The sequence below is a fragment of the Lissotriton helveticus genome, chromosome 7 (assembly GCF_964261635.1).
Source record: "Lissotriton helveticus chromosome 7, aLisHel1.1, whole genome shotgun sequence".
NCBI lineage: Eukaryota > Metazoa > Chordata > Amphibia > Caudata > Salamandridae > Lissotriton > Lissotriton helveticus.
This window is the reverse complement of record NC_136068.1, coordinates 1,395,244,295-1,395,262,786: the sequence shown is the minus strand read 5'-3', so window position 1 is coordinate 1,395,262,786 and position 18,492 is coordinate 1,395,244,295. Positions and strand designations below refer to the sequence as shown.

The 18,492-nt window shown below is 41.1% G+C and overlaps 1 long non-coding RNA gene across 1 annotated transcript in view; it reads right to left on the bottom strand.

Moving 5' to 3' along the window:
* Positions 1–1,621: 1,621 nt before the first annotated feature.
* Positions 1,622–18,492, bottom strand: part of LOC144767429 (uncharacterized) — an 84,229-nt gene continuing 67,358 nt past the window's right edge. The window contains exon 3 of the long non-coding RNA XR_013598200.1: positions 1,622–1,751. This is a non-coding gene — a long non-coding RNA (uncharacterized LOC144767429). The remainder of the gene's footprint in view (positions 1,752–18,492) is intronic.

Below are 18,492 nucleotides of genomic sequence, written 5' to 3'. Positions count from 1 at the left end.
TTCAATCCTCCTCAGGGAGTCTTGGGCCCCAGGCACCCATTATAGATACAATAGAATCTGGAAACTCTGGGTTTGTTGGTGCCTGGAAAGGAACCTGGATCCCTTGGAGGCCCCTATTGTTGACGTGACCAACTTCCTGGTTGAGCAATTCGAGAAGGGTCTTAGCTACAGGTCTATTAACTGTTTTAGATCTGCAATTTCTGCAGGCCATTCCCTTGTTAATGGTAGGTCCATTGGTAAAAATGTCATTGTTTGCAGGGTCATGAAGGCTATTCGTATCAAAAGGCCTCCTAGACCCAAATATGACGTCCTTTGGGACGTTGATTTGGTTCTTCGTCTCTTTTCGGACTGGCCCTCTAACTCTCTCCTTAACAGGAGAAATCTTTCTTTTAAACTGGCTACCCTTCTATGCCTTGTTTCTTGCAGAAGGTCTTCAGACATTCGTTCCCTGGATATTACTTATCGCTCTTATAACCCGTTTGGCGTTAAGTTTGACGTCTACAGGAGGACAAAAACTATGTCTGACTCCATTTTTTATCCTCGTTTTGACCTTCATCCTAAACTCTGCGTTGTCGACTGCATGAAAGAGTATGACCTTAGAATGTCTGGACTTCGTCCAGTCGGCGTTAATCAATTACTTATTTCCTTTGTTAGACCTCATAGAGCTATTAGCTCCCCCACTATTGCTAGATGGATTAAATCCATTATGAGCTTAGCTGGAGTGGATTTGACCAAATTTCAAGCTCACTCCCTTAGAGGTGCTATGGCTAGCAAATCACTCTGGTCTGGAGGTAGGTTGGATGACATCTTGAAAGCTGCTGACTGGTCCAATGCCGGCACCTTTGCGCGTCATTATTGTAAACCTATCCAACACATGTCTGATGCTGTTTTAGGAAGCTTCCAACATGCATAATGTAGCCTCCGGTCTTGTAATGAAATTGCGATTCTCATATTTACATGACTAGAGAATCTGGATTTCATTAAAGACTCGGAGGCTGACATTATCCCCCCCTCCCTCCACCGGAGGCATGTCAATTTATGCATTTTACCATGTACAATTTATTGTAATGTATTGCAATGCTTACTGCCTTTGTTTTTCCTCTTGTGACATGTTTGGATTGGTTTCGTTTGGGCTTCTTGGACTAATTCCGTTGTCCTTTCAGATGTTGCCTGATCCTGTATTCGTCTCTCAAGAGAACTTCCTGGGACATCCTTCCTGGATTTCTTCCTTCTACCTTCTACAGTCAAGTTTCGTGATGTTCTGCCTTCCATCGTTGTGGAGTTTCTACTCAAGCCTTTGATCTCTTCCTGAACTTTTCTACTTTTTCCTCATTTAAAAGAGGCTGTGTGTTGTTGGCTCATGGCTCTTAGCTGTTGCCTTTGTTCTATTTTGGAACTGTTATATTGTGATGCGGCTGCTGGGATCTGCATTAAAGATTTATGCATAATGTCAGCCTCCGAGTCTTTAATGAAATCCAGATTCTCTAGTCATGTAAATATGAGAATCGCAATTTCAACACGCCGTTGCCAGAAGTGCATACGGAAATATATGTGCTCTCGCCAAGTGGCACTTACACTAAATATGTTGCCAAAGTACCTCATGAAAAAGTGATAAACATAGTGAAAATACGTGAAAGTTTAATCAAAAAACAATTCATATCTACTCTTCATAGGGTGCTTGTCCTATAGTAGCGAAGAAAAGGGTAGGCGTGACGTGCCTGTGGAAATACAGCAGGCCCCTTCCTTTCCTCCTGCGAAAAAGAGAAGATAAGAAAAATCAATTAAAATAGAGCAATTGTATATACCCTAATAAAGATTAAAAACACAGGTTATACAATTACATTACATTCTTTAAGCATCATGGATGCCAAACACAGGTAGTCGAAAAACCTCATGTATCTGGTTATTCTTCTATTTGATGTGTTGCCAACTTCTCATCCTGATTATGCCCCTTAGGTTGCTTAGTTTCAAGATCAAGAATCCATTTTGATTCTTTCTTTCTGAGGGTAAGTTCTCTGCTGCCTCCCCTCTGACCCACGTGTACCTGTTCTATAGCAAAATACCTTAATAGACTTCTATTAGATAGGTGAAACTCAGCAAAATGTTGTGCTACAGGATATTGGGGGGTCTTTGTTAGTGATAGCTCTGAGATGTTCAAGCACTCTCTTTTTTGCCATCAAAGTTGTACTGCCCATATAACCTTTGTCGCAGGGACAATCCATGATGTAAATGACATATGTTGTGCTACACATGAGGAACTGGGTTATTTTTCTTTTACTCTTGTTGTAGGGTATACTGAATTCTTGTACCATCCTACTGTTCTTACATTCCTTACAATGGTCGCACGGATAAAACCCTTTAAGGTTTTGATGGCTACGATCAGTACGTTCAGTCACGTCACCAAGCACCAGTATGTCCCTGAGACTTCTACTCTTACGGTATGTGATTCTCGGTCTGTCACTGATACAAAGGCCTTAGGTCGAGTCACTTTTAAGGATATTCCAATTATCATTAAGGATCTTCTGTATTTATGGGAATCCCTATTGAAAGTAAGAATCACTCTAGTATTCAAAGTCTCAATGGTGTTTTCTCTTGTTTTTACTTCGAGTGTTTTCTCTCTTGTCATTTCCTTCATTTTGGACACCACCCTATTTAAAATCCATCCTGGGTACCCTCTTTTCCTGAATCTTGTTATCATGTTTTTTTCTTCTTCTTGGTACCTGCTGTTGTCACTTCAGTTTCTTTTTGCTCTCAGCAGCTCCCCATATGGTATGCTCCATTTAAGCGTGTCTGGGTGGTTGCCGAGAGCGTGAAGAAGGCTGTTACCTGTTGTGTCTTTCCTGAACAGCTTTGTCTGTAAGGTATTAGCAGTAGCTTTTACCTTGACATCAAGGAATTCTATTTCTTCCTTATTTACATTGTGGGTCAGGACGATGTTGTAGTTTTTCTCATTCAGAATATTTATGAATTTGTGAGCTTCATGCTCACTGCCGTTCCATATTATAAAAAGGTCGTCAATATAACGTAACCATCTGACCATCTTTTCGAAGTGGGCTGTATACTTGGCATCTTTCTGTATTTCTTCCGTCCACAGTCCCAGGAACAAATTGGCAAAACTGCTTGTCCCCATAGATGTCCCAGTGGTTTGTTTATACAGGTCCCCGTTAAACATAAATATGTTGTTCTGGAGGCACATATCCATCATGTCAGTTAGCATTTTCGTGTGTTCCAGGTACATTATGTGTTCTTCTCCTAGATAGTGAGGGCAAGCTTTGATCCCTTGTTTGTGTTTAATGATAGTGTATAATGAACATACATCCAACGTTCAGAACATATAACTTTCTTCCCATAAAATTTTTTCAATTTTGCATAGGAAGTCTTTAGTATCTTTAATGGGGAATGGTCCACATATTTTGATATGTTTTCAAAAACACTCCCTATGGATGATACAAGTGGCCTTCCGGGAGTGCTAGTGGATTTTTGTGTACTTTTGGGAGAAAATATATATGATTGGGAGTTTGGAGTAGTCCTTTTTGAGAAAGAGATATTCCTCCCATGAAGTTACTCCTCGTTGTTGCCACTCCGAACGTTTCCCCCAAGTGGTCACAATACTGTCATTTTAGGTATTTGTATTGCATTTACAGTATAATTTCTCATTGTTCAATTGTCTATTTGCTTCTCCGAGATACATTTCTTTGTCCTGTGTATGTATGTATATATATATATATATATTCACTGAAAAAACCATAGGTTATAGGCCATATATAGTTAGGAATTAGCATTTACAAAACCTTATTTTACTCACACAAAACCATTGAAATTTGCATATATAGTTAGTTGCACTAACTATATATCGCGCACCCGCAATCCACTGCTGATCATGTCACATATTACATCATTCATGACATGGTCAGTGACATCACTGATGACATCACTGATGACATCTCAAATGACATCACTGATGACATCACTGATGACAACATCCAGTGACTGTATGTTTCTGTAAAGTTAAAATATGTCTTACATATTGAAGAATGAGTGGATGTATAAGTGTCTGGATGAAGGATTTAGTAGGTGCATGACTGACTGTATGAGTGAGTGATTAAATGTGTCTCACTGAGTGCATGGGTTAGTGACTAAACTGTCTCAATTTGCGCATCATTATGTCTGTTGTTCTGTAAACTGCTGCATGTGTTGATCATTAGCTATATGATTAACTATATGGGTTATTGATTGGTTGCCCAAGTATTTGTATGGGAGAATGAGAGTGTGTATGGGTGGCTGGGAGGTGTATGACTCTGTGCATAGATGTGTGAGCAGTTGATTCACTAGATGTATGGGTTCAAAAGTGCATGTGGAAACAACTGTATGGGCGGTTGACTGTGTGCATGAGTGTATTGGTGAGTGAATGGATATCTCAGTGCTACATGTCAAAGTAAGTACATATGTAAAACACAGTACATGTGAGAGTTGACATATATAAATAACTGTGCATAAGAGCCAGTGAATGTGTGAGTGGCTGTATGGATCATTGTGAACTTGTATCAGGGATTGTATAAGAGAGTAAATATGTGTTAGTATATGTTTGAATAAGTAAGGTGTGTATAACTGTATAGTTGAGGAAATGGATGTGTGATTGATTCGTTGCATGACTGACTAGGTGTGTGAGTAACTCCATGGATGAGTGACAGTCTGTGAGTGTCTGTTTACACTGAGTGTATCTAAGGTTATATTAGAGTCTGAAGAGGTTCATCGTATTATCACATGAATGATGTCATCAGTGATGTGATCAGTAATGTCAAATGAGATGTCATCAGTGATGTCATCAGTGATGTCATTTGAGATGTCATCAGTGATGTCATCAGTGATGTCATTTGAGATGGCATCAGTGATGTCATCAGTGATGTCACTGACCATGTCATGAATGATGTAATATGTGACATGATCAGCAGTGGATTGCGGGTGCGCGATATATAGTTAGTGCAACTAACTATATATGCAAATTTCAATGGTTTTGTGTGAGTAAAATAAGGTTTTGTAAATGCTAATTCCTAACTATATATGGCCTATAACCTATGGTTTTTTCAGTGAATTTTCAAGGTTTTGTAAATGCTAATTCCTAACTATATATGGTCTATAACCTATGGTTTTTTCAGTGTATATATATATATATAACATTTGTATGGCAAAATGAAACCCCTCATTTTGTTCCTTTGCAAATTAAATGTTTTAAGTGTTAACACTTTATTCCAATCAAGATGACTTCAGGTGTGCCATACTTTTGTCATAAGTAAGACTGTTAGCGCTCTAGTTGTTCTTTAGAACACTCTGGGACATTCTGTCACTGGGCTATAGTTGGGCTACATCTGGCTGATATTTGGGCTACATTTGGGCTCTTTTGTCTCTGGTGGCCATCTTTGGGCTACATTGGGCTACATTGGGCTCCAACATATATATAGCCCAATGTAGCCCAATATATATTTTTCAAAGTTAATTTTCGTAAAAACCACTGGAGCATATATCTTGAGACATAGCAAAGGCACATCGGGCTACCAGTCCCTACAATTTTGCCAAGTTTTGTGGAAATCCATTCAGCCGTTCGAGCTAAAAGTGAGTCCAACCGCCCTATGGAAAACTCAATGTTAAAAACACATTTTGGGACCCCCCTTTTTTCTCGGCCCACGCTTGACGAAACCCCCCCAAATTTTCAGGGGCTGCTCAGAAACAAAATGTGCCATTTTCCTGAAAATATCAGCCAATTCCGTCCACAAAAGCCAAAGTTATTAGACATAGAATTTTCAGAAATCCCATAGAGAAAAAATCCTAACTATATATACCTACTGGCTATCGCCAGTAGGTAATAAATATATATATATATATATATATATATATATATATATATATATATATTACCTACTGGCGGTCGCCAGTAGGTATATATAGTTAGGATTTTTTCTCTATGGGTTTTTTGAAAATTCTATGTCTAATAACTTTGGCGTTTGTGGACGGAATTGGCTGAAATTTTCAGGAAAATGGCACATTTTGTTTCTGAGCAGCCCTTGAAAATTTGGGGGGGGTTCGTCCAGTGGGGGCCGAGAAAAAAGGGGGGTCCCAAAACGTGTTTTTAACATTGAGTTTTCCATAGGGCGGTTGGCCTCACTTTTAGCCCGAACGGCTGAATGGATTTGCACGAAACTTGGCAAAATTGTAGGGACTGGTAGCCCGATGTGCCTTTTGTAGGTCTCAATATATGTGCTCCAGTGGATTTTGAGAAATTAACGTTTAAAAAAAGATATATATCTGTAACAGCGGACCGGGCAGCGCTCTGGTTCGCGGACTTTTCGCGCAACGGAGCTTTGTGAAGCGAAGCTGATTGGTTCTCCGGCGTCTGTCAACATTCCAAACAGTCCGTAGCGGCCGCCATCTTGTCTCTCGGTAGGATCGAGAGACAAGAGGAGGTCAAAACAAAGGGGGAAATAACTATAAGGGGGCATAGTAGATCCTCGCTGACCCCCTAGGTTTGATGTGGAGGTTTTAAAAGGGCCCCGCGGGGCAAAAAAAAAATAATAATAATAATAATTGAACGGCTGAATGGATTTGCACGAAACTTGGCAAAATATTAGGGACTGGTAGCCCGATGTGCCTTTGCTAGGTCTCAATATATGTGCTCCAGTGGATTTTGAGAAATTAACGTTCAAAAAAAGATATATATCTGTAACAGCGCTCCGCTTCGCGTAACGGAGGTTTGCGAAGCTGATTGGTCATTCTGTCACTGGGCTATAGTTGGGCTACATCTGGCTGATATTTGGGCTACATTTGTTTTTTTGTGTGTCTGGCGGCCATCTTTGGGCTACATTGGGCTACATTGGGCTTCATTGGGCTACATTCGGCTAATTAGCAAATAGCTCATCGCAAACTAGGAATGGTAAAGAATCGCTATTTATTCCTTAAAGTTCGCTATTTAGGAAATGCAAAAAACTTTGATGATATATATGGCGGTTCATCTCTAACAAGATAAGAAGCATAGGGATACATTTATGATGACTGGCGCATCACCAGGGATGTGTTAGTCATTCTGTGCCGCTGTTCCGTCACCTATGGTGTGCTGCATTTACAATGCGGCGCATCATGGGGCAAAAACAGCACAGATGCGTGATGTATCTGTGCCGTAAAGGTGGCGCATTGCTGGAGTTGTATCGCAAGTGTGATGAAGCTCCAGCAAGGGTCGGGGGTGCCCCTGTCGCAGGGTTTCTGTTCTCACACAGAACTGTGGACAGAGGATTGGAACCTCGGCGAATGCATTGCTGGAGTTGTATCGCAAGTGTGATGAAGCTCCAGCAAGGGTCGGGGGTGCCCCTGTCGCAGGGTTTCTGTTGTCACACAGAACTGTGGACAGAGGATTGGAACCTCGGCGAATTAGGGTGTCCCAAAACTCACGTTAGTAATCAAAAACTCCTTAGCAAGCTAGGTACAGTGTCACATTGGATATAACAAACTCTCAATGTTTAGACAATCCAGAATATGAACTTATAGTACCTCAGGATACGTGGAACTCATGAACAGTCGGTCGTTATAGATTTCTTAGAAACCAGAACATGGAGTTAAGAAGAACAGATGTGTATTTGAAATGTTTATTTACTAATGCCGTCTTCTCAGGCGTAGTACCTTAGATAATAAAAGTACACATATTATCAGTAGCAAAATTACCAGCATAGTTACTAGTACATAAAAAGTGAATGGTGATAGTATGTTAACATGCTGTAAATGAATAAGAGTTAGCAACACTTATAAGCAGCCGCGGGCCGTGGAGGGAGTTACGGTGAGGCAGGGAGGCGGGGAGGGGGAGAAGCAGGGTGGAGAATACAAGTACACATATTATCAGTAGCAAAATTACCAGCATAGTTACTAGTACATAAAAAGCGAATGGTGACAGTATGTTAACATGCTGTAAATGAATAAGAGTTAGCAACACTTATAAGCAGCCGCGGGCCGTGGAGGGAGTTACGGTGGGGCAGGGAGGCGGGGAGGGGGAGGGGCAAGGTAGAGAGGGCTCCACCCTGCTTCTCCCCCTCCCCGCCTCCCTGCCTCACCGTAACTCCCTCCACGGCCCGCGGCTGCTTATATCTCACCCTCCCTAATACACATATTATATTATTTGCTAAGAAGGTCTCTTTGTGTTGGTTTAGGGCGTGCCCATACTTTAGTGTCTTAGATTTGAAGGAATCACATCACCATACACCAGCTCTCTCTTCATGTGAACCGCATCAACTGTTGTGTATGTGTGTTCGGCAAAGCAATATAAAACCCGCCTCATGCCCAGAATTGGCAGAAGTTGCACTTATGTTATGAGTATGAAGTCGTGGAGATCAGACCTCATAACAATTCTGTATCGTGTTGTTCTTGAAACTTTAGCACTCGCTGTACAGATATAGTTTAACAAGTAAAGCAGATAGTAGACCAATAACATATTATTCTCATGTAAACCACGATGAACTACTAGGTGGAAAGCTAAAGCAACAACTAAGTGTCGTGTGCAGAAGTTGCAAAAAAGGAAAAATGGCGTTTAAACCGGTAATGAGCCCATGCTAACTTAACACGGTGTAAAGATATCCAGGACCTAGATGACACCTCCTCATGATCCGGAAACGAACTGAATAAGATAATAGAAGTGCCATCTCATGAGAGCAGATTGCAAGTTTATATGTGGACGGTCCGCAAGGTAAAGCATTAAAAACTAGGAAAATTTAATGCTAAAGAAAAATAAAACAGCCAAGTACTTTATCGAGTCTTAAGCCAATAGGCAAGGTAAATAATAAAAACTTGACAAATAAGTCAATGAATTGTCAATGAAATGCTAGTACTCAGCATATCAAACATGAAAAAGGTCTATGACATAACTGTGTATGCAAAATAAGCTGCAACAGCCTCCAATAGGAAGTCACCGTCTTCATCCGAAAACAGTTCAGCCATCCAATTTAAAAGCGGAAAAGAACATACGTGCTCTCCCAGCACCGGATCCTCTATCACCATCAGAGGACAGCTTGGTGGGTTTTCAAGAAAGCTCTCTTCCAAGAAAGACTGTGCTGCCGCCAGTAAATTCCAGGGACCAAGTAGTCCATGCATCAATGCCACAGCCATAATCCTTTCGCCAGGACAAACCAACTCGTGAGTAATGATAGGAGTCATCAGCTGATTAAAGTCGACGTCAGGAGAAACCGGTCCGCAGAGACACAAATCAATGGCCCAATCGAAATCACAGGTCAGGCAGTGAAATACAGGCTGGACACAGGTGAAGTAGGAGAACCGAAAAGATAATCCATATGCCGTGCTTAATATCGCCAACGGCATTGTGCCATAATATTCTAGCATGCGATTGCGGAACAGTGTCAGCAGCTGCAGGGTCGGAGGTTGCATAGGAGGGACATCCATATTTAAAAATGTAAAAAAGCACAAGAGCGTCCGCTGGTAATGCAAGTAAAAATGCCAATCCACGAACCAGAGTGCAGAAAATACAATGAAAGGAAGCAGGGATGACTCCAAAGATTTTCTCAAATGAAGTCACGAGACCACTGGTAACAACTTTAAAAAAGTGCACCAGGGACTTTGTGGAGGATGCGTTAAAGATAGTCGGAAACATGTTGCTGAAATTGAAAGGCAAATGTTAATTGAAAAAGGTTTTGCACCTCTGTATGGGTGTTCGCTATGTGAAGTACGAAAGTTTCACGGGCCGAACTCAAGGCCACCTCTCTCTGAGACAAAAGAGCTCTTATTCTTGCCATGCCGTTGAAACGTGTCCCAAGGTTGGTATTTGTGGCCAGATTGAAAACTCCCTATGTTCATGTGTGGGAGGAAATAGAACATTTCTGCAGCAAATAACCCGTTCACTTACTGTTACGATAAAAGGAATACTTTTAATTAACTCAGAACAATCTTCATTATTGAGCATCAAATAACTACCATTTTCCAACAACTTGAACGTGGGGATGATAGCAGGAACTGGCGTGCCTTGCAACACGCAAGCCATATTTGGTCGGTGTTTGTTGCATGAACCGTGTAACTGTATGTGCCTACACATTAGTGAATGATCTGGCGTCTCAGTGCATTCCTCTCCATTCAGATAAACTTCTTGATCATCTTTGAAACATCTGTATGTGTATGGAAGCGACCAGACCTCATGAAGAAAAGCACTACCTAAAGGTTCATAACGACCTATTGGTATATATTTCATACAATTTGAAAACTTATATAAAGCAAAAGGCAGCGTTATTAAACCGTGGATAAGGCATGTTGCCAAAAAACCCGCAATCCTCTGCTGATGATGTCACTGAGCATGTCATGAATGATGTAATATGTGACATCATCAGCAGTGGATTACGGGTAATGGTATCTCTAGTTTACTCCCTTATAGCTGTCTTTCTTTTAACATAAGTGTCTGTTTCCTTCCCTTATACTTACTGTTTTTTGGGTCGCTTCCGGTTCGCGTACCCGCGAGCGAACTGGGAAGCGAACTAAGAGAAATAGAGGTTGGCACAGTTCCAAATATTGTACCAATTTTTTAATAACGGGGTGGTAGTTCTGAAAAGAACTTTTTTTTTTATTTTTCTGAACATTTTTTTACTGTTTTTGAATTTTTCGGAACAGTTTTATATTTTTGGGGGGTTTTCTTGGAGGGGGCAATGAAAACGATTCATTGTAAAGGGCTCAACAGGAGCAACAAAACAAAAAAAAGAAGTATTTATTATTTTGGGCGTTTCGGACAAACTTGCATATGATAGTCAATAGCTCTGTTGATCAGAGTGATGCTTCTTTCTCCGTAGGAAATGAATCCATCGCAAAATACGCAGGTGTGTTTTACTTCACCAAATCTCATTTGTATATTTGGCACCATCTCCCTGCCCTCTGGTCCCGTTACTTCCGGTACAACAGATCTTCTGGCCATAATAGGGAGATTATCTAGGTCGTTCCGAAACTGTGCAGCACTGTAGTTGTTAGGATGCCACCTAGTCATATGGCGATGCATTGTGTAGTTTCCGAAACTGTATTTTTTGTCGGTCCCTCTGGACAGTCTATCTTGACATATAAGGCAAGTTACGTATCTTGCATTTACTTTTTTCTGACCTTTGGGAATTTAAAAAAATTGCCAAATGAAGTTTTCTTTCCGGTGAGACGTCCTGGGCTGCTCAGGCAAAAACTGCCTCTCTTCGTGCTCGTCCTCCTGTTCCTCTTCTTCTTCTTCTTGTTGAATTACAACTTGAGCAGGTGGTCCACTCTTCCTTGGATGTGGTGGAGGTGGTGGGGAAGCACCAGCTGAAGCTACTAAAGAAGCCATTGCTCAGTGATCACAAAGGGTCTTTCTCTCACAATGATGAAAGTCAGAGTGAGGAAAGAAGGAGGGATTTTCATCATTTGGGAAAAACAAGAGTTCTCAACCAATCAAAAGTGTTCATTTTAGATTATATGACCTAGTCTTACATCATTAGGAAACCAAAAGTGAAATGAACCAATGAAAAGTGTTATTACCAAGTCACATGACTTGCTGTGTTTACGTTAAGCGCTTTGCAGGGCCTCCCGGTTTGCTTCCAGAAACCTGCGCTTTGCGACTCGCTTCGCGTACCAGTTCGCTAACGTAGCACGTCATATGACGTATCACGCGACAACGTGAAACGTCATGCGGACGGGAGGCGTCACGATGTTGTTTTGTAACGCGGCACTTGCGGTAAAGAAACGTTTACCGGCTCGCGGTCTATTTCGCGGCATCAAGGTCAGCTAACGGGAAGCTTCCCGATTCGCGAAGCGGGAACGAAGAAAAAAAAATATTTTAAAAAAAAATTATTCATAAACATATAAAATATATTTTTGGATTTAAAGAAGAATACATTTTACAGCTACAGATATTAGCTGTTAAAAAACCAATGAAATTCACAGAAAAAACCATAGGTTATAGACCATATATAGTTAGGAATTAGCATTTAAAAAACCTTATTTTACTCACACAAAACCATTGAAATTCCATATATAGTTAGTTGCACTAACTATATATCGCGCACCCGCAATCCACTGCTGATGATGTCACATATTACATCATTCATGACATGGTCAGTGACATCACTGATGACATCACTGATGACATCTCAAATGACATCACTGATGACATCACTGATGACAACATCCAGTGACTGTATGTTTCTGTAAAGTTAAAATATGTCTTACATATTGAAGAATGAGTGGATGTATAAGTGTCTGGATGAAGGATTTAGTAGGTGCATGACTGACTGTATAAGTGAGTGATTAAATGTGTCTCACTGAGTGCATGGGTTAGTGACTAAACTGTTTTAAATTGTGCATTATTGTGTCTGTTGTTCTGTAATCTGATGCATGTGTTGATCAGTAGCTAAATGAGTAACTATATGGGTTATTGATTGGTTGCCCAAGTATTTGTATGGGAGACTGAGTGTGTGTGTGGGTGGCTGGGAGGTGTATGACTCTGTGCATAGATGTGTGAGCAGATGTATGGGTTCAAAAGTGCATGTGGAAACAGCTGTTTGGGCAGTTGACTGTATGCATGAGTGTATTGGTGAGTGAATGGATATCTCAGTGCTACATGTCAAAGTAAGTACATATGTAAAACACAGTACATGTGATAGTTGACATATATAAATAACTGTGCATAAGAACCAGTGAATGTGTGAGTGGCTGTATGGATTATTGTGAACTTGTATCAGGGATTGTATAACAGAGTAAATATGTGTTATTATATGTTTCAATAAGTAAGGTGTGTATAACTATATAGTTGAGGAAATGGAGGTGTGATTGATTCTTTGCAAGACTGACTAGGTGTGTGAGTAACTCCATGGATGAGTGACAGTCTGTGAGTGTCTGTTTACCCTGAGTGTATCTAAGGTTATATTAGAGTCTGAAGAGGTTCATCGTATCATCACATGAATGATGTTATCAGTGATGTGATCAGTAATGTCAAATGAGATGTCATCAGTGATGTCATCAGTGATGTCATTTGAGATGTCATCAGTGATGTCATCAGTGATGTCACTGACCATGTCATGAATGATGTAATATGTGACATCATCAGCAGTGGATTGCGGGTGCGCGATATATAGTTAGTGCAACTAACTATATATGGAATTTCAATGGTTTTGTGTGAGTAAAATAAGGTTTTTTAAATGCTAATTCCTAACTATATATGGTCTATAACCTATGTTTTTTTCTGTGAATATATATATATATATATATATATATATATATATAACATTTGTATGGCAAAATGAAACCCCTCATTTTGTTCCTTTGCAAATCAAATATTTTAAGTGTTAACACTTTATTCCAACGAAGATGACTTCAGGTGTGCCATACTTTTGTCATAAGTAAGACTGTTAGCGCTCTAGTTGTTCTTTAGAACACTCTGGGACATTCTGTCACTGGGCTATAGTTGGGCTACATCTGGCTGATATTTGGGCTACATTTGGGCTCTTTTGTCTCTGGTGGCCATCTTTGGGCTACATTGGGCTACATTGGGCTACATTGGGCTCCAACATATATATAGCCCAATGTAGCCCAATATATATTTTTCAAAGTTAATTTTCGTAAAAACCACTGGAGCATATATCTTGAGACATAGCAAAGGCACATCGGGCTACCAGTCCCTACAATTTTGCCAAGTTTTGTGGAAATCCATTCAGCCGTTCGAGCTAAAAGTGAGTCCAACCGCCCTATGGAAAACTCAATGTTAAAAACACATTTTGGGACCCCCCTTTTTTCTCAGCCCCCGCTTGACGAAACCCCCCCCAAATTTTCAGGGGCTGCTCAGAAACAAAATGTGCCATTTTCCTGAAAATTGTAGCCAATTCCGTACACAAACGCCAAAGTTATTAGACATAGAATTTTCAGAAATCCCATAGAGAAAAAATCCTAACTATATATACCTACTGGCTATCGCCAGTAGGTAATATATATATATAGATATATATATATATATATATATATATATATATATATATAAATAACCTACTGGCGGTCGCCAGTAGGTAGTTATAGTTAGGATTGATTTCCATAGGGAAATCGCAATATTCTATTGGGAATAACTTTGGCGCCGGTTGAGGAATCTGCCTGAATGGTTCAGCAACTTTGCCTCGCGGCTCTCCGCTCCTTCCCTGAAAGTTTGGGGGAGGATTCGTCAAGCGGGGGCCGAGATAAAAGGGGGGTCCCAAAACGTGTTTTCCCCATGTTAATTTCCATTGGGCGGTCTGTTTCACTTTTAGCTCGAACGGCTGAATGGATTTTCTCCAAACTTGGCAAAATAGTAGGGACTGGTAGCCCGATGTGCCTTTGCTATGTCTCAAGATATGTGCTCCAGAGGATTTTGAGTAATTTAGGTTCAAAAAAATTTATATATCTATGGCCGCGCCCCGGTACGGGAGCGCTCCGGGCGTGCCACGCGACTTGCGCACGGGAAGCTGATTGGTTCTCGGGTGTCTGTAAACATTCGAAACAGTCCGCAGCGGCCGCCATCTTGTGTCTCGGTAGGATTGAGACACAAGAGGTGGCAAAAATCAAAGGGGGAAATGACCAAAAGGGGGCAGGGTAGACCCCCCCTTGACCCCCTAGGTTTGATGTGGGGGCCATTATTATTTTTTACGATTTTCGCGGGGGAGCGCCCGGTACGCGTACCGGGGAGCGTACCACGGGGAAAACACAGTGAAACAGGAAAATAATAATTTAAAGTGATTAGAGGTAGGGTAGCTCTGTATAGAGTTGTTGTGTTGTTTGGGTGTTTTAAGTACCAACATGTCTTAAATTTAATGTACGCCATTTCCGATGTAGATATCTTGCATGTTGTTACAGAAGTTGTGCTATATGGAATCCATATCATAGTCTGTCAGGAAAGCAGAAAGAACATGGAGGCAGGAGATGAAAAACAGATGTCAAATACACATTGGAGATAATATAGTGGGAGAAAGGAAGTATCTATGAGCAAAATTACTATGTAATATAAAAAAGTTGCACAGTATACTATAAGCCTGACTTTACATTATAATCAATTTGGTACTAGTTTAAGAATTACATATAAAAATGAATAATGTCTCAAACAATTTTAGAATTATTAAATATAAATTTATTTTTCAGATTCTTTTTCCAAATTAAACATAACTTCTATCATTTGACTGTCAGAAATGTCCTCATTTTGAATGAGCAAATCCACTGATTCTACACATTGTAGTAGTTCATAGTCCCGTGATTCATCCATGAATTCCAAGTTATCATTGGGTTCAATAATTTCTTCATTGTTGCTCTCTAGGACAATTTCAAAGGAAATGTTTTATTGTCCTTCCATTTTCGTGCTGAAATTTGCATAAAAAATAAATATATCAGTAGAGATAGGGCACTGTTGGGTTTAAGTTCAGACAGGTAGTTTGGATTTTTTAACAGTGAATTTATCTTTGGGCAGTGTATGGTATCAGACTGGAAGTAGAAATATAAAAAAGTGTATGTGATGAAGCCTAAGTAAATTCAAAATTATACAAGAAAAGCCTAAATCCATCCATAACTATAACAGAGAAGTCTATCTCAATCTATAACTATTACAGAGAGATAGTATATAACTATCAGAAAAAGTTTTCCAAATTAACTTAAAGTGCACAACATACTTCAGTTTTCAAAATAACAACTTACCTTTCAAAAAGAAGTTGAAGTTGTCAGTGAAAATGCTCTTCAAATGTACTTCAGGAAGTAGTAGTCAAAATGGCTGTGTTTCCCTCTCTTTCTTTATATATATTCAGGTACATAACCAATCAAATGTCATGAAATAATAGTAGAAAATGAAAGTAACTTTTTAATTGGTTGTCAATTCTAATACTTCAGATGTGTTTTTGTGAAGTAATTTACCTCAGGATATTTAGAGAGGTCTACAGGCTAAATGGCTCAATGGAATTCCACCAAATTTGGGAAAATGGTAGGGATGTAGTATGAGCTATTGTACAGTTTAGAAAGAAGGGGACCCCTACTATTGGTGAACTCACTAAATATAGGGAATAGTTTAAACTCTATTTATAACGCAACCAGTAGTGAGCTAATTTAATAAGCCAAAAAACCCAAGGAAACCTTACACAAAAACCTAATATTACATGTGACTAAATTTGATCAAACAAAAGAGGAAGATAGCTATTTGTATGTAGATCAGATTATTTTTGTTTTATTTGAATTATTTTCTTCTTATTTGATAAACATTTCATATATGTATGTACATATTTCATTAAAATTACAACCTTATGTATATACAACAAATATGCAAAGACATACTAAACCATAAGGAACAAGGAAAAGAACACAGGGGGGAAAAAACCAAATGACAATGATGTTAAATGGGGCTTTTGGAGTAAGCAAAGCGGTGGATATGAGCTATTGTATATTTGGTGAAAGTGTCTCCAGTGGTTTTTATGTAAATTAACTTTTAACATTTTTTGGGAGCGCTTCCCGGTGCGCGCCCCGGTACGCGTACCGGCAGCGCTACGGGAGTCCTCCATTTTGTGTTTCGGTAGATTTGAGATAGAAAATGGAGGACAAACAACGTTGGGAATGGGTATAAGGGGGCACGGTAGGCCTCTCCCTGACCCCCTAGGTTTTCTGAGGGGGTGTTAGGAGGCCCATATAGGCCCAAAAAAATAAATATATATATATATATATTTTTTTTTTGGTTCGTAAGAGTTTTATTAGCATTTACCATTAGTACAGTCAGTTCGCCTACAACCCGGAGGCCGGCTACATTCTCAGTCGTTTGGTATGCAGTATGTCACACAGCTATTTAGCCGACAACCAGCGGTCCGGCAGCGACAATATCGGAGTAATCCATACAATCAAATAAGTACCATTACTGAGTATCAGCGCCTCTCACTTTTGTATTTTATGAACCGAACTAAAACTCTTGATACAGTATAACGAAGAAAAATCAATAGCTCTGCCCTGCACCTATGACCTGCTCTCCGGCGGTTATGCGCTGTCCCTCGTGTTAGATTTTTGTGCAGGTATGCCCTCTCAGAAGTCCGCCCTCTCACACAAACTCGCTAAGGAGTCCCCTAAGGCTACATTCATCACCCTCATTCATCCGAGTCTTCCCCTTCTGAACTGTCCATGTCATCCTCTGCTAGAGGGTCACATATGTCTCCCCGGTATTTATTCTAGGGTGTCCAGAGGGCATTCCATTTACGCGGGTTAGCCCTCTTTTTGTACAACCCCCTTTCAGTCACACCATAATCACATCCATGTTCTTGCACCACTGGCCTAGTGTAGGTGTCTCCGCTACCCCCCACTTCTGTGCTATATCCCGCTTCGCTACCATGAACCCCACCGTCGTCCATACCCTCCTCTGGCGTGTGAGGTCTTTCGGTCCACATACATGTAGTAAGGCCATACGGGGATATGGCACCAGTGTCGTGGCAAGCGTCTGCGAGATGGTGCGCACTATACGCCTCCAGTAGTCCGCAATTTTCGGGCACTCCCAGAGTGTATGCAGGAAGGTACCCTCCCCACCACATCCTCTCAGGCAATGCGGGTTATCAGCTCTGTGTAATTTATGTAGGGTTGTCCTAGTGAAGTATATGCGGTGTAAGACCTTCAGTTGGACCAAGCGGAACCTTGCCGAGATGCCCGCCTCTCTAGGGGAAGCCAGCGCCTCATTCCATTCAGTTTCGTCCATGTCACCCAGCTCTCCTACCCACTTCTCTTGCAATTTAAGTAAGGGGTCCGGCAGATTATGTAATATGTTACGGTATGTGAGGGAAGTGGCGCCCGTCTGCATGAACTCTGTTAGCAGTCTGTCTTCTAACGGCGATGACTCCGGAACCGTGGTCCCCGTTGGTATGGCAGTCATGAGTGCGTGCCGAATTTGGATATAGCGATATGTTTCGGTGGGGCCTAGTTGATAGGTCTGTTGTAGTTGTGTAAACGGGACCACACCACCCTCCGCCCACATGTCTCCCACCATAGATATACCTATGGTGTCCCATGCATCGTATCCTTTGGACTGTCTCAGGCTACCAAGCGCCCTGGTGTCCCATAAGGGCGTCATTTTCGTTATGACTCCCCTCCATTTAAGCTTCGCCTGTGCGCTGTGCCAGAGAGTCACTGTGTGTTTGGTCGGCCCTAGGAGCCTATTCGCCTTCCCTCTATGATACAGCGGCGCGAGCAAGCCCGGCATTCCTAGTTGATGTCTGTCCGCCATGTAAGCCGGGTCGTTCTGTGGGGCATGAAGCCATTGATTAACGACTTTCATTTGCACCGCCCAATAGTACAGTTGCATGTGAGGCAGGGCTATCCCTCCATCATACCAGCCTCTAGTGAGCTTTACAAGCGCTATTCGTGGTGGGCGCTCGTCCCACAGCAGGCTGTTCACCACCGCCGTCACCTGTCTGATATAACTTGCGGGCACGACGCTAGGGGCATTCTCTAATACATACAAGAAGCGAGGCAACGCCAGCATTTTGA